This window comes from Pleurodeles waltl, chromosome 5, assembly GCF_031143425.1.
Source record: "Pleurodeles waltl isolate 20211129_DDA chromosome 5, aPleWal1.hap1.20221129, whole genome shotgun sequence".
In the NCBI taxonomy this organism is placed as follows: Eukaryota; Metazoa; Chordata; class Amphibia; order Caudata; family Salamandridae; genus Pleurodeles; species Pleurodeles waltl.
This window is the reverse complement of record NC_090444.1, coordinates 1,002,777,878-1,002,798,410: the sequence shown is the minus strand read 5'-3', so window position 1 is coordinate 1,002,798,410 and position 20,533 is coordinate 1,002,777,878. Positions and strand designations below refer to the sequence as shown.

The 20,533-nt window shown below is 43.0% G+C and overlaps 1 protein-coding gene across 2 annotated transcripts in view; it reads left to right on the top strand.

Moving 5' to 3' along the window:
• The first annotated feature begins 297 nt into the window (after positions 1 to 297).
• Positions 298 to 20,533, top strand: part of STX7 (syntaxin 7) — a 202,228-nt gene continuing 181,992 nt past the window's right edge. Inside the window, exon 1 of one of the 2 annotated variants that reach the window (XM_069235168.1) lies at positions 298 to 443. The gene's annotated coding sequence lies outside the window, so the exon portion shown is untranslated. Of the gene's footprint in view, positions 591 to 20,533 lie in introns of both variants that reach the window. The other variant, XM_069235169.1, reaches the window with a different exon arrangement.

The window sequence follows — 20,533 nt, the reverse complement described above, 5'->3', positions numbered from 1 at the left end:
ACTAGCCTTCAACTAAGAAATCAGAGACACTTTTCTTAAATAAATAAATAAGTAACACGCCTCCATGTTTCACGTATCATAATTTAGTAACAAAAGAAGCCAAATATCTGCCAGCGTCTCACAAAGAACGCCGACAGTCGAAATGCATCGCGTTTCCATCAGTTTCTCCGGCGTTTGTTAATGGAAGCTGGACATGAGCGTGTAAAAGGGAAGGGAGCAGAGTGGAGGCATGTGACAGTGGGAGGAAGGAAGCTTGGCGGGCGGAGCCGAAGATCCAGGGTGCAGCCTCTGCAAGCTACCTCCCGCCCCTGTCAGCTGAGGCAAGAGACAGCCGGTGATCTGCTCCCCGCCCTCCCGCAGCCAGCAGGACTGACTACTTGCCTGAACTCAAGAAATTTCCGGTCAGCTGAGCGTGGGACGTGACGGTGCCGCCCGAAGTGCCGGTAAGAGGGCCAGACGAGCGCTTTAAGAGAGGGAGATCGTGGGTGCCACGCCGAGATTGACCACTGGAGCTCCGCCGAGCTTAGACTGCCTGGAGTCAGCCCCTGCCCCTAGCGCCCTGCGACGAGCAGCAGCTCCAGGGGCCGCAGGTTGGGAGCACCTTCGTATCCTATGCTTGTCTCCCACCACTTTATTTTTCCCGTTTCTTGCTTGCTTTCTGTTCTGCGCCCAGACATCTTACAGGGTGTTTCATGTAGCTCATTACGCACTGGCACTTCTGCTGTTTCAGAAGTGAGTATGACATGCACCGCGGATTCCCCGCTGCCATCATTTAGCTATTTGGTGTTCTTCTTATGTTTCGGTTTCATTCTTCATAAAACGGGGCATTCGGCTTGTTTATACCAACTGTTTGTTGTGCAGAATCACTGAAGTACGTAGCTGGCCGACCTGCCTCTTCCGCACCTGGTGAGTCATTAGCAGGGAACTTTTATATTCAGTCACATACACTGACGTACTAACCATACGCTTTCTGCGACATAAGCATCGCCTCACCGGTGCCCGAGAGTGCTTCACATAAAATCTACAAGCATGTTTACGGTTGACCTGGGTGCTAGAGCACTGTAACAGTCGGTGCTGGGGTTTAAAGGCGGTGGCAGGCGCGGAGTGTGTATTCGTTCTTCTAGAGACTGATAACACCAGCACTTCTCACGAGGCTTGCTCTGCGTTCGGTGGGAATGCACCAGCACCTTCCATGAAGCTTGATCCACGTTTAGTGGGATAGCACTAGCTCGTGTCAGCCAGCCTTCTGTTTAAGGACCCCAGTAAGGCGTCTCTTTATTACATTGGATAGTTCCTGTACACCCAGCAGACCTGTTGTACATTTAACAGAACCGCACTCATCTGGAGGGAAGTTATGTTTTAGTGGATGGCCCTAGCACTTGGCAGCAGATTTGCTTTACTACTGATAGATACCGTAGCATCAGAGGACTAAGACAAAAGATGAATGAGCAGACTTGCCCAACCATTGGAGTGGAGGCTTGGGCGGGATGGGCGGGCACAAATCGGATACCCTATGTGCTGGTGATGAATGAAGAGGGTTTAAGGGTTGTTTACCTACGTGCAATGCGCGGTAACACAAATGATACAGTGATGCAAAAAATAAAGTTGAAAAAAGGACAAACTACGACTTCTCACCAGGAGCACTTCTAAGCAAGTCTGCTCGAATTTATTTAGTAGGGCGTTCATTTAGTACTGGCACTGTTAAACATTCCAAATCTAAGCGTAATGGGGGCAGTGCCAGCATTTCTCAGCATGCCTGCTTAATGTTTATCTACAAAATACCAACACTTCCCGCAGGACAACTGTACTTTAGTGGAGAGTATTTGTACTTCTCAGTAGAGCTGCTATACTTTTAGTGGCAGAATATCATAGCACTATATTTCTCCTGGGCCTTGCAAAGATGTTTCCTGTGTGGGTGGGTGAATTGTCTGGCCTTGTGCCAGACGGTAATGCGCTCACTGCACAAATGTCAAACTTTTTCTATGGGTAGTTGTCTTACTCCTGTCTTACCTGTGAATTAAACCTGAAGTTCTGTGTGCTTTATCCACGCCCATCTCGGGTCCATTGGTTTCTGGATCTGCCTTTCAAAAATCCCTTGATGTTGGTAAAAGCTTTACGTTTGTTCCGCTTTGAGGCTGCTTGTTACTGCCTTGGAGACTGACTGTGTTACATGGACTATTGGCCAGATACGTTAGTGTGGGCATTATGTTTTTTCTTTTGCCTTACTGATTCGCTGCATGACCGTATGCTGTTTATTCCTCTTCTTTGTTTTTGGGCATTTTACTGTTTTCTTTGCAATGTCTGCAGGGTCTTTTTTATTTAGGATTTGTTTTGCATCTTTATGTAGCACAAACTCAACACTAAATTATTGAAGCACTTTAAATTTTTTTTTTTTGCAGTTTTCAATAGCGTAAACCCGGTTCAAAGGTATTACAGCACTTTACATGAGTTCCAGTTGCATTACAGAACACATTACTTTTTGGTGGCAAGGGGAGATTAAGTGATTTGCCTGGAATCACATGGTGTTGAGCCGGCACAGAGGCTCAAATCATGTTCCCAGGCTCCAAAGTTGGCAGCGCTGGCCCTTATGCCACATCTTTTCCCCTAGGGTTCTTTGTCTGGTGCGGCTTGGGGCAGTCTGGGAATAACTTGCTTTTTAGGGTCGAGCGCAAAGCGCTCTGTCCCTGGTGTAATCTCTCTGTGGGCTTTTAACCACTCCCATGTCCGATCCTTCAGTTTGGTTGGTTCATGGGCTCGCCTTTTAAAATTAGCTTGAGTTAGTGAAAGGCACGCATAAGTCGTGCCTTTTCTGGTGTTTAGCCCGCCTCAAGTGCACTGGCTAACTACTGAAAACATAAGAGGCTGCATGTTTTCTGTATGGTTTCTGCACTATTTTTTCCTCTTTATTTCCTACGCAGCGTGATCTCGCTGGGCAGTAGTAGAGCGCTTTCTATGACATCGACCCTATTACATGGATAATTGCACTTTTGCCGATACGTTTCACTGCGAGTGAACTTCTGTTTCCTTTTGTGTATTTTTTTTTTTTTTTTTGTGCTCATGGCGACCGCTGGCTCCCTTTGTGAAACTGTTTTACTTTTCAGTTTGTGTGGCAAGAAAAGTGTGGTTAAGAGTTTACAACGCTAATAGTTTTAACTTGAGTAAATGTGAGACCCATTTCATTGCAAATGCTTGTTTTATATAGCGCTTGGTAGAACAGGTTCTGCCATTTCATAGCTCTTCAAAGCAGGTGCCATTCTTGACAAAATCACTATAATTCATTTGCATCGACCTTGCAGAGATGAAGAGGTGAAAAAGCTGTCAGGATTGTAATCTGTGACGTTCTCGTTGTGTCAAGACCTCTGCAGTGGGTGCATTAACCAAATGACTTGAGTAGAGCTTAGCACTAGGCGCTAGCACGTGACGGAGGGTCACCAACCAGGCACATAGGTTAGTTCTAGGCAAGAAGATGACGAAAGGTGTTGTCTCCAAAATGGTGGAAAAGGAGTTTTGACTCCAGACCCAGGCACTTTACGGCCTCAAGCTTGATAGCAAAAAACATCTAGCCTTTGGATGTAAATTGTGCCTCTTCACAAGAGTTAATTTAGTAGAGGGAGCCGTTTTTCTAACCCTGTAGCGCAAAGAAGCTAAAACAAGGGTGCAGCAGCGAGAGGAGCAGCGTATCATAGGGCACAAAAGTGGAGCGAACTCATCACTTACTCCTCCCAGAATTTACTGGTGTAATAGCTTTGATAGTCCCCTCACAGCTACTACGTCCTTGCAGATGCCACTTTCGGAAGCGCTGTCTAACACAGAGCTTTAATAGCACTGCTTTCTGTTTGAAGAGGCCCCCACCTTGAATCCCCCAACAGGCACTTTCACTGGCAGAGAGTGCTTCCACAGAAAGTCTGTAGGAATGAGGCAAAAACACTCCCAAAATAGTGGCCTATTTGTGTCCTCCCTCCTGCAGCGACAGGCCTGGGAGGGTTGCTGTGGCACTTGGTATACATCCACTACACTCAAAACTAAAACACATAGGTAAAAGACATTGTCATTTACAATGCCAATAGCTCTAACTTTCACAAATGCAAGACCTATTGCATTGCAAACTCTTGTTTCTCTAAGTAGGTCCATTAACAACAACTAAGACAAAAGTCCTGAAAGAAAATACTTTGTGTAGGAGGCCTGGGTAGTCAGTTACAATTCAGATCAAGTGCAGGAGTAAGACACCCACTTATATAAAATCCTGTTTGTATGTCATTCAGAGATAGTATGTGCACCGAGGTAAACTGGGTGCAGGATAACTGGACTTTTCATGATGAGTTGGAGCGCTATCTCATCTGTGGGAACCACTCCGCTTGACTTTTAATCAAGCCTGTTTACATATTGTTCATTAAAAGAGGTTGGTGAGATGCCTAGAGCTGTCTCTAAGCGAGGCCTAAAAAGGGTTAGGCCTATGCATTAATTGCCTTAAGTATTAGAATTGCATAGTTTTGCTTGTGTTTTTTGCTACAAGCTATACTGTAGGGAAACCTTTACTTATGTAGTTTCCTTGGCATGCGCTTGCTGGCACTGTGACTGTGCATCGTCTGTAGAGTGGCCAACCCAAATTTATAGATGTTCGGCATAATATATCTGGTCACACTCTTTTGTTTTTAAATTTCACATGGAAAATTCTTTCTACAAGAATAAAACCCTTACCGTAGATCATTAGGAGTAATGACCTTGTTACTTACTGGTAATCTTCATTACCCCAATTAAGGGTCCTCCTCTTCCCAGTCCTTGTCAACTGAGGGGTATGCCCCTTGCAAAAGTCATAGCATGCTAGTCCTATTTTCATTATTTTGATTGTTTTTTGTTTTAAGCTTTCCCCCTCCCCTTCCTGTTATGTTACCAAGCAAAAGGCATGTGGTGCAACCAGAGAGGGAGGGAAGAGGACGAGGAGGACCCCTGATCGGGGTAATGAACATTACCAGTAAATATCAAAGTCATTACCTCCTCGTGGTGTCCTCCTCGTCCCATTCCTTACCAACTGTGGATATAGCAAGTTCAGAAAACACCACAGAGCACTTATGATGCAAATGTAGAATAGTTAAACCAAAACAAGCATTACTTTGCAGCAGTAGCCGAAATTCGTGTCCCCAAAACCGCTCTCCAAGTCAGCAGAAACAGAAAGACAGTAATGAGGGAAAGAAGTACGGGGTAAAACCAAGTGACTGCATGGCAGATCTCCAACAGGGACACCCCCTCCTCCTCCCATGAGATAGAAACTGCCCTAGTGGACCTGCCCTGGACACCAGAAGGAAGATTCTCTCCTACAACCTCATAGGTACGGGCAATGGCCTGACAGACCCAGCGACTGAGTCTCGGTGGAGACCTTTTTACCCTTTGCCACAGACCTGTAAGCAATGAACAAAGAGTTGGCCACTCTAAATGGTCCTGTGTGCTACAGATAAACCAGAAGGGCTTTCCTGACATGGAAGTGCAGAGGAAGAAGAATCCATAAAAAAACATCAAATTGACCTCCTAAGCCAGGGGAAAGGAAGAAGCTACCTGAGGAATGAAGTTAGGATCCAGGCGAAGCACCACCAGGTCAGAAAAAAAAAAACAGATATGGAAAAACTGCCATGAGAGCCCCAAGCTCTCTAGCAGAGGTAATGACCCCCCAAAAGACCACCTTAGCTGACAACCACACCACCTCTGCCACCTCCAAAGGTTCAAAAAGAGCACCCTGCAATCCCTTAAGAACAATTTCTAGGTCCCAAGAACGAACATCCCTTTGGGGATGCTGCAGTCTGAACTCTGAAGCAACCAGAAAGTCAAAGGGGAAAATAATAGAGACAGCACCAGAAAAGGACCGTAATGCCTTAATCACATCCCACTGAGAAGAAAGGGCACTAGGAGTCAGGCCCTTGAGGAACTCATCAAGCAACAGGGCAAGTATTTGACAAGAATCACTGACCTTAGGAACCTCAGACTGGGTCAAACACCACTTGGATAAAGAAGCCCAGTGTTTCTTGTTGGATTTAAAAGTAGACTGTCTATGGGACATTTGAATCTCCAAAGCCACCCGAGAGGAACAACCCAGAGACTAGAACCCTATATCCTCCAGTGCCAAGCCATCCGATTTAATCATCTGGACAGACAGACAGACATGGAAACTGAATAGGAGAGGGCATGCAAGGGAGATGGGGGACCCTACCCTGGGACAGAGCCAGAAGGAGAGGAAACAAATGTCGCCTGGGCCAATAAGGGGCAATGAGGATCACCTGAACCTTCTCCCCTCTGACCTTCGGGAGGGCCTTTGGCAAGAGGGGAATCGGAGCAAAGGCATACAGCAACCCATGAGGGCACAGGACTGATAGGGCATTCACCATCCACCCTAGAGTAGACAAACTCTGTATAAATAGCCAGGGAATGACCATTTACTGGAGAGGCAAATAGGTCCAGCCACAGTTCTCCGGGCAGACAAGACGGAAGAGTAGAAGAGACCAATGGTATGTTACATGCTGAGGCTGTCTGCCCAAAATTTAATTCCCCCTGAATGTACACTGCAGTCAGACCCGGAACATATTCCCCTGCCTAGAGAAATATCAGGGACACAATTTGATTGAGGGACCCGCACTTAGTATCCCACTGCCTGTTCAAGTATGCCCCTGCCAATTGATTTTCTGCCCTGACCACCACATTTTTGCCATGTAAACTGTCCTGAAAATCCGTCATGGCTCTCCAGACAGCCAGCAGTTCCCTCTATTTCAAGGACTGCTGGCTCTCCCATGGAGACCAACGGGCACTTATTATTCTGAGATCCAACACCACCCCCAACCCTACATTCTGCCATGGGTCATCATTAGAACAGGATTTGGCAGCTGGAGAGGAATCCCTTTTAATGGGTTGGCCCAACTGAGTCACCATGATAGGCTCTGCACAATCTGATGATCGAACATGGGAATCAACACATCGTAGTTCATAAAGGTGGGATATCAATGATGACAGATGTGGTTCACTATTGGTTTTAAATGAAAACCTGCTCACTGGACCACTGCTGTTGATGATGCCAAGAGACCTTGCACCCGCAACCAGCACCTTACAGGACTGTGTGAATATGACAACAAAGTCTGTATACCCGAATGGAGGGAGAGCAGTCTGGCTTCCAGTAGAAACGCTGCACCCACTCGAGTGTCCAGACAAGCACCAATGAATGTCTTCTTCTGAGAAGGCGTGAGATGCAACTTGGACACATTCACCAGAAGATCGAAGTCCTTCAGGGTGGAGAGGACAAGATCCACATCTTGACTTGCCTTGGAAAAAGGAGCAGACTACCAGTCACTAAAGTAAGGATACAAAACAATACCCTGCAAATGCAAGAACTCAACAAGTGGTGCCAATATCTTGGTGGAGCCAAGGGGAGGCGTTGCCAAGCCAAATTGTAGGAGTTGAAACTAGTAATGAAGAGCCTCAACTGCAATCCTCAGGAATTGTCGACTCTCCACATGAACGGGAATGTGAAAATATGCAGTCTGTAGATCCAAAGTCTCCAAGAAATCCCCTTTCATAAGCAGGGGAATGATGGCCTGTAGAGACACCATCCGGAAGTGTTCCAAAAGAACAAAGGTGTTGAGATCCAGAATGGGGTGAAAGGACCTGTACGGATTTGGAACAAGGTTGAGAATGGGGCAAAATGAGCCGTCTGCTTCTGAAACCAAAACAGAGTGGAGTGTAGCATAGGCAGCGTATGAATTCCCTTGAATACCACAATTGGATGCAGCATACTCCCTTTCTAAAGTGAGCTCAACCCTTATAACCACCAGATCAGTTAGGACAGCATCCTTTGAGGCCAAGACCAATTAAGAAGACATAGTGGCCAGAATAGTATTCACCTTTGGTGTCAAAGGGTACAGCTCATTAAACCCTCCAACAAGCAGTGTTTTATAAGGAAAGTGGGGATGACAGGCTTATCAGTGGCTTTCCATTCCTCTTCAGCAAAGACTGAATCTCATCATGAAGAGGCAAGACATTCTTTGATCCAAATTATCTTGGGCCCAAAAGTCCTCTTCTACCATGTCCAAAGGAGCAAACCCCAAAAGGTCTCTAATATGGGCCAAAACCTCCTTGAGCTGGTCACCCTTAATGTATTTGCCTTTGGCCCCATCAGGTTCATCTGCATCCTCCTCCAAATGTGGGCACTTAGGAGTGATGTCCCTCTCTTTAATGGCAGTGTCAACAGCATCTTTAATGAGGGCTTATAAATTCCCCCTAGAAATTTGGAGGAGCTCCTTAGCGTCACGTTGAGCAGGAGCTTGAGGGAACTTGTCCATGATCAAAGCCCTTGCTATCAGCACCAGGAAGCAGGAACATGCTAGATTAGCATCCTGCTTCCTGTTAAATAGTGTAACCTGGCAACCAAATCTCATCACATGAGATTAGGTCATCTAGGTATTGTGCAGCCAACCCCAGCACATCTGCGTTAGTTATATACATGGCAGGGGCTCTGAAAGCTGCACATATGGCTCCCGAACGTCCTGGCTGCAGATGCATGGAATCGGTTCCTGCCCGGGGAGGGAGCGTGAACCACAGCCGGCGCACAATGTGCCTCCACCCACTACCCAAAACATCAAGGCGGAAGGCAGCAGCATTACAAGGAGGTACAGGAGCCCCCAAACAAAAAGCAACAAACAACGACGACGTGCAAGTACAAAACTTATCTGTACCACTGGAACTTGTGCATGGCTCCTTCGTAACAAGAACAGGAGGAGTTTGGGAGGGGAGCTTACATTAAAAAACAACAATAATAATAAAAATAGGACCGTCATGCTACAGCTGCTGTGAGGGGCATACCTCTAAAGTTGGAAAGGACTGGAATGAAGAGAACACCATGAGGCGGGTATTATGCCCTTTTCCACTCTCATTTCCTCTCCTACAACTACTTGAATGGGGCATTGGTTTAAAAGGGCAACAATTGTTTGTAAAGACATTTAAAATGTATATGAATATCCTCATGTATTGTGGGTGGGTGTTCGCCACATAGAACATGTCACCTTTGATGCAAATACTTATTATATGGCCAATATCTGCAGGTTAGCCAGCTGGCACATTTTAACCAGCAACAAGTCACCCTTGCCTAGCGAAAAATCCACACATCTTTTTAGAAAGCCGCTGACAATGAGACCCTTGGAGGGTATCATTGCTCCTTTAAGCCTCAAAACAGTTCCGGTTTAGTCTGAACTGCTGTGCAATAGATTGTCAATTATGTAGCAATTTTATAAAGTGATATTTAACTGTTTCCCCTTTTGCCAGTTCTTGTCATTGAATTGCTGCAACAAAGTAAAAGTTTGTTAAATCTGGAACCCTATCGGACTTGGTTTTTTTTCACGGTTGTAGTTCGTGGTGCAAGACAGCCCTTGATGCTGGTGTAAAAATCTGACGTGCTGATTGTGTCTCTTGTTAGTGTTTTTTTTCATTAATAACTTTTAGTGGGAGAGCCACATGGTTGTTTTATAAAATTAGTTACCACGTTTTCTTATCCTTAGTATAACACCCTGCACCTTTTGTTATTTGTGACTAAAGGATGTATCTGACTGATAAGCCAATGCATCTTTTTTTTGTGGTTAATTAGATTTGCTCTTCTTTGGTCTCTCTTAGGCAGGATATTCTAAGAAAATGAACTTTGCTTACACAAGTTGTTGCTAGCAATCATATTTCTAAATTTGTGATTGGTAGATGGCAAGACCGATAATGAAATATATTGCACTGTAAGCTTAGTATAATGTCAATTAATTGTTTCAAAAAGAGACATTACAGTGTCTGGCGCTGCTGTAATTGCTTGAATGTGCAAACCACAATAGTTCCACATTTCAGTAGTTTCAGAATCAGTAGATGTCAGTGTGTGAGACACAGAAAGAACGACAAGCACTTACTCTTTAAGATCAGAATTAAAATTGAAAGCAAGGTGTTTAATTGAGTATTAGTTTCCAGTTAAATCCCAGCGACCGTCAACCGCTTCTTAAAATGTATCTGGCTACTCTCTAAATAAATTGTAAACTTAAATATTGCCATTCAAAATGCTTTGCTCATAATACTTTTTTAGACTAAGTCTGTTTAGTTTCATTTGACGATGTAAAGCCTTAAAATATTTGGATCTAAAATATACCTCATGTTTAGAGGAAATGAAAGACGTAATGGAGAGTGAAATACCTGAGAAATCTGAAGACCAAACCAAAAAGTGGTCTCTGACATACATTTCCAGGTGGAGAAACTGGAATCTACCAAAATGTTATTCCGATAATTAACTTGGAGAGGAAAAATATAACCTTTAGCAAAAGAGACAATCTAATCCCACAATAATCCAATTGGTGGGCCAAGAAAGCAAAAAAATAATTTATAGAACAGGACACTTCCTAGAAGCTTGATTGCTCAGCGGAAATAAACAGAGCATTGGAGTGCTGGTTGTAATAACACATGCACACCAATATCCTAACACAATGAAATTGCTATTCATCAGACCCTTCACACAACAACACATTTAGTGTGGAAGTGCACCCTGATGTATTGGCTTTCACTGTTCCCTGGAATCTGCATTCTGATTACCTGCCTTTCACAAATGGTGCGGAGGTTTTGTGCTGGTGATGGAGATGTGCTATAGTTAATATTAAATTATTCTTCAGCTGAGTCTTAAACTAGCCTATTAGTAGTGGCCTAATTTTTCTCCAGTTACAGAAAGAGCTGTGTTGTCTACCCTGTCTAGGATACTTAAATCCTTCCTGGATTCCGAACTGAATTTTGCCTGAACCTGTGCGATGCCTGACTCGTAGAATTTTACCTTTCCCGAGAATAGGGACGTGTGACACTCGCAAAATCACTGCAAAATAATGGGAAATTAGGCGTAATTATGCAAAATGCATCAAGCACTCAAAAAAATGACCCGACCGATCTGTTCAGGTGAGTATTCAATTTGAAAATGTAATTTCAGGTTGATTTCCAGTTGCTCACATTCAAAACACTCACTGCCTCTTACATTTTGAGTTTGTAATTTTGTGCTGAAAAATGACCTGAATGTTCTGGCTAGGTGAAAATCTACCTGAAATATTTGTTGACCCCCGCAATAAAGGGACTGCAGCTTGCATTGAAAACATTGGCGTTCATACATTGACGTTCATGTTTGAATTTATACTTTTTGTGGGCAAAAATTACCTGAACTATCCGCTTGGTAAAAAAAACACCACCTAAAATTCCATTTGCGTTCAAAACTTACCTAAATGGTACATCTTCCATTAAAATATATCACAAGATGTGGCATAATGGCTTAAGTTTAGTATTTTTGAATAAATGTTGTTACGGGAAATTAGGAGACTACCAAAATACACTTATTACTCCGGCATAATTAACATTTCACCACCGCCTACCACAGACCTCTTGAAATAAAATAATAGTATCCCCTTTATATCTCGCTTAACATTCAGCATTTCCTGAACGTATCATCCTTTGCCTCACTAAGCCTTGCTTGTCTTTAAGGAAAACACACGTCAAGATAACATATTATATTTATTACTGTTTCTCAAATTTTAATCTTAGATCTCTTCTATTTAAACTCTCTGCCATCTTCCCTACAAAACTCTTCTATCTATTAAAATACTTTGGTTTAATTCTCCCCAATCCTAGTCCTATTTCCAACAATTTGCATTTGGAAATGTCAACAATTTGCTTTGGGAAACTTATTTCTACATTGGAGATTTATGTAACTTGTGTTATTTTATCCTTAGTTTTTAATTATTTGTAAATATGTTTATTCTTTTTTCATTGATGTAAATTGGCCATACAAAAGCTTAAAAAAAAAAAAGCTAAACGTTCTCCCACAAAGTACCCAGTTAGGAAAGTCTCCATTTGGTTTCAGAAAGATTGATATCCTTGAATCAGACTTTATTTGGGAGCACACAGGGGATAAGAAAGTTGCACTCAAGAAACTTAGCTTGCCCAATACATTTAATATTTTAATCTTTTAGAACTTTCAGACTGGTTTAGACTACTTTCCTTCCTGAGCAAAGTGTATTCTATTTACTCAACAATACCTCTAAATTGATTTTTTTATTTTTTATTTCTGGATCTTTTTGGTAGAGGCAGATTAAGAATTTGTCAGTCGGTATAACATTACTGCTTTTCTGTGTGTTTTTATTTCTTTACTTTTCAGAATCGAGACAAGTCAAATTCTTCAAGCGACAGCTAGCTGATGGTCAGATATGTTTCTTTAATGTATTTGTAGCATAACAAAAAGAGTTAAAATTGCATGGTCTTCCCTATACTGGCAAGAATTTCAAAGGCTCAGCTTAGCTGTAATCTAGAAATAGCCATAAAGACTTTTTTGAATTTGAGCATCCCTTTTAAAAAAGGCTGGAAATCTTGAAATCGAAAATCACAATTCGAATGGCCTCAAGACGTGGTCCGAAATCCTGTGGCACTTTAATTTTGAAATTCTTGAACAGTGAGTCATCTGTGATCTACAGAAGAAGGAATACAAACTAATGGGGGTTCTACCTAGTTTTGTGCTATTGCTGTGTGTTCTTTAGTTTGTAATCCCTCTTCACTTGGAACACTTGTGGAACCTTATATTGAAGAGAGCAGGCTATGACGGACACCCACTACACTTTGATTTTGACTGTGACCTTCTTGGGACCTTTTAATAAGGCAGGTGAGAAATTATTTGGGGTGTGCAGCAGACTGGGCACACCCTAATAGTGAGAGGGGAGCTATGCTACATATTGGGTTAATTGATGTTTAACACTACTTGTTTGTCAGTTCCATATTGCATCCTGAAGAGGATTATGGTATATGAAACAGCAAGGCCTGGGTGCTGAAACTCCCTAGCACAAGCTGGAAATTTTTTCTTGATAATGTTATTGTCCAAAGCTGTGCACTTTTCACATGTTCTATTCCATCTAACGATGCCAACTGATAGGTTCCTACGATGATGAAACTCTACAAATTGTCCACAAAAGACTGTGCTCCAACATGTCAACTTCAGACAGCTTCTTAAGACTGGGGTTGTGGATCAACTATTCCTAAGGATATATATGTATCATTGCAGCCCCTTGATGGTACGTTGACTCCAGGGAGCCACTCTATTGCTTAGAGGTGTCTGAGTGAATTAAGTGTTGGCTACAATAAACATGAGCAAACTGCGTGGCATGGGAGACTAGTTGCTGTAGATTAACGTACTAGTTATAGCCCTGCTGGAGAAGCGAAACCTGGGACATATGGATCCCAACAGCAGGTGACTACTTCACAAATTGGCGTGACCTGGCGTTTCTGTATTGTTCTGCTTTGCACATCTTGAACTGTTATGACCGTAGTTGACACTCCTTTTTATTCAACTCTTGCTACAGAGAGTTTGAAGGTGAATAAATCAAGCTAGCTATTGTTTGGATATTTTGAGTGTTCTATTCTAGATCTTTCGTTATGTAAGGTGATACCTAAGACTTGTGCCCCTTAAAGGACATACTTATATTGTAGAAAATATGTGCATAATATGAATTGGTGGACTACTGGTGACAATCCAATCGTAGCAAAGAGGCTGTTCATTTTAGTTCTTGATCTATAAGGCCTTTATTCAGATTTACTTGTCATTAAAGGTTTGGAGTGGTGGAATAGCAAACAAACAAAAGGTGATTGAAGGAATGATTGTAATTTGTCTAACTACCAGCAATCTCTGGGGTAGCATTCCAACCCATTGTTGGAATGCTACCAATAAAAAAAATGATGGGTTGGAATGCTACCCTGAGCAATTGCAAGTGGTTAGACTTATTGTAGGCATTCCTCACATCACCTTTTGTTTGTTTGTTTGCAATGCTCCAAGTGGTAAGTGTATGTCCAGACTTAGTACTGTGCTCTCTGTGCTACTGGAACAAAACTATACCCCAATCAGGGCAAAACCGGTCTGGGGTTGTTTGTGTTTCGAGTCAAGGAGGGCCTGGCCTACAAGTTCTGGCCGTATTGTTTCTATAGGCGCTGGGTTGGACTGATTTGGCTATGGTGGTGCCAAAACTGAGAGATTTTTAAGGTTAAAGGTATGATGGGTTGGAATGCTACCTGAGCGAGTCAGTAGTTAGACTTTTTGCAAGCATTCCTCCCATCACATTTGGGGTATTTGGTAGAGGGGTAGTAAAACATATTAAATATGATCCCAGGATTTTTTTGGACCTACTCAGTGGAAATGGGGTGAAGGGACCATATGTCTGCTGCATTACTTAGTCCCACAAAGAGACGCACTATTTGAAAGCACCTCATTTTATTTCTGGACTCTAATTTGGCATCCACTAGCTATTTCTTTCAATGTGGGAGACCTTAAAATGCTTTATCTCTGTACATGTTCGTTGATTGATGCAGCTGCAACCAAAATTGTTGGATTCATTTGCTGCTGCAGTTAGTGAAATAAAAGAACTCCAAGTGACAGGAGAAGAGAAGCTTTTTTACTGATCAGGTGAAACTAATTACCCTTCGGAGCAACATGTAGGCACTCCAGATGAGCTCAGCAAAGACAGCTGCAGATAGTATAGGTTTGGACTGAGCTCAGAAGTGGATAAATCTAGAAGGGCTTCAGTGTGCAGATGTGTAACAGACCGAGAGGGCCCCACATACACAAAATACAACAGTGTGGGTGATACATTATGTCTGGTAATTTTTACACTATCAATTCACTTGAGAATATGACTGTTATGAATGAGTTGCAGAAATATTGTAAATAGAAAATGTTGGGTGATATCCTTTCTGTGAGTTGAATTAAAGAGATCTGGATCACTATATCATTAAGGGGGAAGGTGAGAGAAAAAACACGAAGGATGATGGCCTGCTATCCACTTTTTGTTGGACATTTGGTGATTTACGTATTCCTTACCTTTTGCAGTGTGATCTTAGAAGTAGGGCCTCTACCCCAAATTCATATAACAGTGATTATTACTGTATGACCAAAATTTGAAAGGACCTTCAAGATTAAACCTTATGTAAGCCCCTTTTTGCTGTTGGGTTGCAGTGTAAAGATCATGGCTAGGATACTGTCTAGTAGACTGCTATATGTAGTCTTTGAGCTGATAAATCGTGACTAGTGAGAGTTTGTGCATGGCAGGGACACTATATCTGCTCTAAGGCTACTGCATGTAATTATGGCTAATATGGAGTATTAAACCCAACCAATAAGCAAATAAATCATTAATTCCTTGGATCCCTGAGAGATCCTTTGACTCCCTTACTTGGGAGTGGTTACTCAAGGTTTTACAGACAGAGGGCCTGATTTAGAGTTTGGGGGACAGGTTACTCAGTCGCAAACATGACGGATATCCCCTCAGCCATATTACAATTTCTGTAGGATATTATGGAATCATAATATTGCTGACAGAATATCCATCACATTTGTGATGGAGTAACCCCATCTACCAAACTCTAAATCATACCCTGAGCCTGGACCAGCGGTTAAGAAACTGAATCACAACTTTGTATGGCCATCAGAAGCCTCAGACCACTCACACATATGTGACTATTAATTGCCCCCTCCCCCATCTTTCTTCTTTTAGGGCTGCCTCCTAACCTTCTTCTTATTTGCATTAGGGATTGAACTATTTAGAAACAATGTGAAGTCGGTGGAATGGGCAATGGAGCAGTGTGATGGATGACATTACTAGTCCGTGATAGTGTACACAAAGCTTGTCTTATTAATTGTAACAAAACCGTGATTCTAATCCAGTAGTACTACACATAAATAGAGATTTATTTTCCACAGTGGATTTAGGGTAAACTAACCAAAGGCCAAGAAACTTCAGCTGATGTGAGAGTTCACCTCCACAGGTGTTTGGAGCCAAGATAGAATAGTTTTAGTTTATGTACCTAGAATCACAATTACACTTACAGAGGAAGCATTTTGTGGACAATTTCTTGGACAGATCTTCGTAGACCAAATTAAAATCCACCAAGATTGAACACATTACCGCTTTGCATTATTGGGTGGCTTCTACTTATTGGAGTTGTATTTCTGTTCTTGTATATAGTCACAAAATGCCCTACTGTAACCTAAAGCATTTTTTAATGTATAGACATGGGAAACATGCTTAGATAGTGTAATAAGTCAAAATAAAAGCAACACATCTACATAGGAATATGGTAGACACTCATTTCACAATACATTTCAAACTACAGGGCTTCGCAGTCAAACTTGTTTGAATTGTCTGAAAGTCTTCATGACAACCTACAGATCCAGTTGGAACACAATCCTGTGTACAATACAGAGCTGAGCAACCTACTCCTCTTCCTGTACATTGATAAAAACCAATTGCCAACATTGATGACATCTGTATTAAGTGTATGGGAAACTACTATATAAAATGGATCCCAGTAATATTTTCTCTGTCATTTCAAGATCTGCTTTGCCTTTGCACCATACTCGAGGGATTATTGTATGGTATTGCTTTACTGTGTGTGGTCTTGCAGAGTTAGCAGCCTTCTCATATGTAAAAAAAACATCATTTAGTCTATGTGTATCTTGGTAAACCTGTAGTTTTAACATAAAATTATCCCTATAGTTACACTCCATGTGGCTTTCTGTTATGAATGTGTTGTTGAAAGCCGCTATTGGAGTTTCAGAGAAGATGGAAAGAGTCACAACACTGCACAGGACAGGAGAATACCCCTGCAACTTGTGCACGAGCACAGAAGAAGTGCAGTCTTGGTTTAAAAATGACACCCTCACAATGAGAAGGATGCTTTAATTTTAAGTGTGTCCCACAATGCCAAGGGCAACCTGATTCACGTAGAGCATTTCAGGAACATAAACTACATTTGATTACTTTGGCATGCACAAAAGACTGCCTTGGGGGCCCAGTGCTAAGGGTTTACTTGTTCACGTTATATGGAGATGCCTGCCATTTGTGGTGTAGTGGAATGCTATTTGGGGAAAAAGTGAACAGGTTCAGAAACCATGGCTTGGCATTCACAGTAGTGGTATGTACTATGGGATTTTAACAGTTGGCTTTCCTTTCGGTGAAAAGGGAGTTGCTCTAAAATGGATTCTGAGAGAGGCACCTGTATTTTCCTGTTTGAGGCAAATTTAGCAGAAGTGCCCACGAGAGAGACCCAAGTTTAATCTACCCTGGTAATAGATTGTTTAAGAGATGCAGGTGATAGCTGACATAAACAATCTGAAAATTATAGGAACACTGTCATTCATAAGATCACTCACCATATTGAATAAAATAGATGTGCCTTATTTTTTAATGATGATGACTTTCCATGAATGTTTGATTGTTTGATGTTCTTAGTTACTAATACACAAGTTAAACAACGAATAAGAAAGCCGTTCCACAAGGGAACTGCTGCTTAGCCCTAAACAAAATCCTGAGATGGATGTTTTCGAAATGTGGTTTGCTAGACAGCAGTGATCTAAAGCGTTAGTTCCCAACCTGTGGTCCGGCGAACCCTGGGTGTCTGCGAAGCCTCCTCAAGGGGTCCGTGGTTGTATATTGACATATATGGTCCCCATCTTTCAGTAATGACTCGATTGGGGGGGGTCCATGGATTCCAATAATGATTCAGTGGGAGTTCCTCGGTTACAGTAATGAAAAAGTGGGAGCCCACGGAAGTCAAAAGGTTGCGAACCACCAATATATAGCTGTTATATACTTTAGATCGAACACTGAGACTATTTCGGCCACTCCCAAAGCTTAGAAAGTCGGAATTAAGTACTGCCGATTTACTGCATTCTGAGTTCAGTGAGAGCATAAAAAGACCCATGAAGCAGATGATTAGCATGGTTGGCTGGTGGGTGCTTAAGCCTGGAAGATACCAATACTAAGATAAGGTCCATCATTACCCACGTTCTGAAAGGTGTTATCCAATAGTTGTTGTCTTGACTATATATCTTGCTTTCAGTTCAATCCCATGTTTGATGGTTGGGTAAAACATTAAATTATGGAAAGTCCTACAAGGGCCTATCTCTCACAACACATTTGATGTTTCATTTAACTTAAATTAGTTTTACATATGTTGCTATTGAACTTTGGTTGCCTGTGGCAGGACACACATCTCAGTTATTGTGAAAATGGTACTCTACAAGCATGCCCACTGTGACATCTCTAACACACTGGACCTTCTAACTTGAGCACCTTTGGGCAATCAACGTATAGACCAAGTTTGCATCATTCTTTATTATTTCTTTGGCTATTTCAGTCCAGCAACATTGTTCCAACTTATTTTTGAGTAGCTTTGTGCGCTGTGTTTTTGTAGGTTGCTTCAACTTTATGCACCTGCTGGAAATTGCATACCACACCTGGCTATGAATACCAACTTCCTCTTTCGTTATCACATTTGTCATCAACCGAGAACTATATTAGGTGTTAATTGTTTGGTTCCGCAGAGGCTTCCCTTTCAAAAAGGGAAGTTATTGCATTAAGTAGAACACAGTTTATAAAAAGCTAGATCTCTTCCTGCTAGTTCCTGTAACGAATCAATCAGCAAAATGATTAAGAACCTACAGTATGTATCTGCATTTCAACATGGGACTTTACAGTTTATTTTCTTTTTTCGGCTCAGCTTCAATCTGTTTGGCTGCTCTTTCAGCCTCAGCTTGTTTGGCTTCTCTTTCTGCCCTCCTCTCCTCCTGTTGCGCCTCAATTTTCAGTTTTGCCATTTGCAATTGGAACTCCCTTTCCTCTGCGGTCAGGCTTTGCATGGAGACACTGCTCCCTGGTCTGGAAGGGTGCACAATTGCAGTGGTAACACCATCCATAGATAGTGAAAATCCTTCTGAGGGGCCATTTTCTGGCTCCCCTTCCTCATCATCCTCTAAATGGGCTTCTGCCCAGGCCCTCAGCGCCACTTGAAAGTCCTCCTTTCTGGAGGCCCCTTGGGTGGGTACCCTTAATGCCCTGCAGAATCCTCTTAGTTGTTTGACCGTGTATGTATCCAAGTGGACTAGGTCAAAGTCCCCTGTCTGAGACCCAGTCAGAGACATGTTGAGTGAGGATTTAGTTTTTGAAAATTGTCAGGAAAAAAAACGGATTTTCAAAAAGAGATAAAAACCAAGTTGACCTTCAACTGTGGGTAGGTAGTGAAATACTTAGCTACTGTATGTCACTGCACAAATACAAGTCCTATCCCACCGCTGCCACCAATGTTAGAAATGGGGTTTTTGGTTGGCAGTCAGGTTACCCTCTGTCCAAGCAAAAGTCCTCACTCTAGTCAGGGTAAGTCACACACTATCCAAGATTATCCTGTGCCCACCCTCTGGTAGCTTGGCACGAGCAGTCAGGCTTAACTTAGAAGGCAATGTGTAAAGTATTTGTGCAATAAATCATACAATACCACCATATAGCACCACAAAAATACACCACACAGTGTTTAGAAAAATATATAATATTTATCAGGATAATTGTAGGTCAAACAGAATAAAGTTGCAATGGAAAATTGTAGAAATATCACAGGAAAGTGATATCAAGTGTCTTAAGTCTTTAGAATGTAACAAAAGTCTCTTTCAAGCACAAGTACCTGGTTAGGAGTGGAAAATCTCCTCGGAGGGCCACAGGAGAAGAGATGCGTGGAAAAAGGTTGTGTGCGTCGATTTCTCCTCAGCACACAAAGACTTGCGTCGTTCTTTTCCACGCGGGGAAGTCGGGCGTCGTTTTCCGGCGCGCAGACAGTCTCTTTCCGTGGATCGCGGGGATTACCAGATGTCCCGGGTCTGTGCGTGGATTCTCCGACTTGTTTTCCGGCTGCGCGTCGTTCTGCGGGGCTGCGCGTCGAAGTTTCGATCTCACGGTAGGCGTCGCGTCGATTTCTCCTTGGAAGTCGGGCGGCGTTGTCCTTGCGAGGGCGTGCGTCGAAATTTTGGTCTCACGGCAGGCGTCGCGTCGATTTCTCCTCGGAAGTCGGGCGGCGTTGTCCTTGCGAGTCCGTGCGTCAAAGTTTCGCACTCACGGTAGGCGTCGCGTCGATTTCTCCTGGAAAGTCGGGCGGCGTTGTCCTTGCGAGGTTGTGCGTCGAAGTCTCGATCGTCCCGAGGGCGTCGCGTTGATCAGCGTCGGTGTGCGGCGTTTTTCTCGCCGCGAAACAAGCTGTGCGTCGAAATTTTCGGCGCACGGAGTGTCCAAGTGAAAGGAAGAAGTCTTTTTGGTCCTGAGACTTCAAGGAACAGGAGGCAAGCTCTATCCAAGCCCTTGGAGAGCACTTTCACAGCCAGACAAGAGTTCAGCAAGGCAGCAGGGCAACAGCAAGGCAGCAGTCCTCTGTAGAAAGCAGACAGGTGAGTCCTTTGAGCAACCAGGCAGTTCTTCTTGGCAGGATGTAGTTTCTGGTTCAGGTTTCTTCTCCAGCAAGTGTCTGATGAGGTAGGGCAGAGGCCCTGTTTTATACCCAAATGTGCCTTTGAAGTGGGGGAGACTTCAAAGAGTGGCGAAGAAGTGCACCAGGTCCCCTTTCAGTTTACTCCTGTCTGCCAGGGTCCCAGTAGGGGGTGTGGCAGTCCTTTGTGTGAGAGCAGACCCTCCACCCTCCCAGCCCAGGAAGA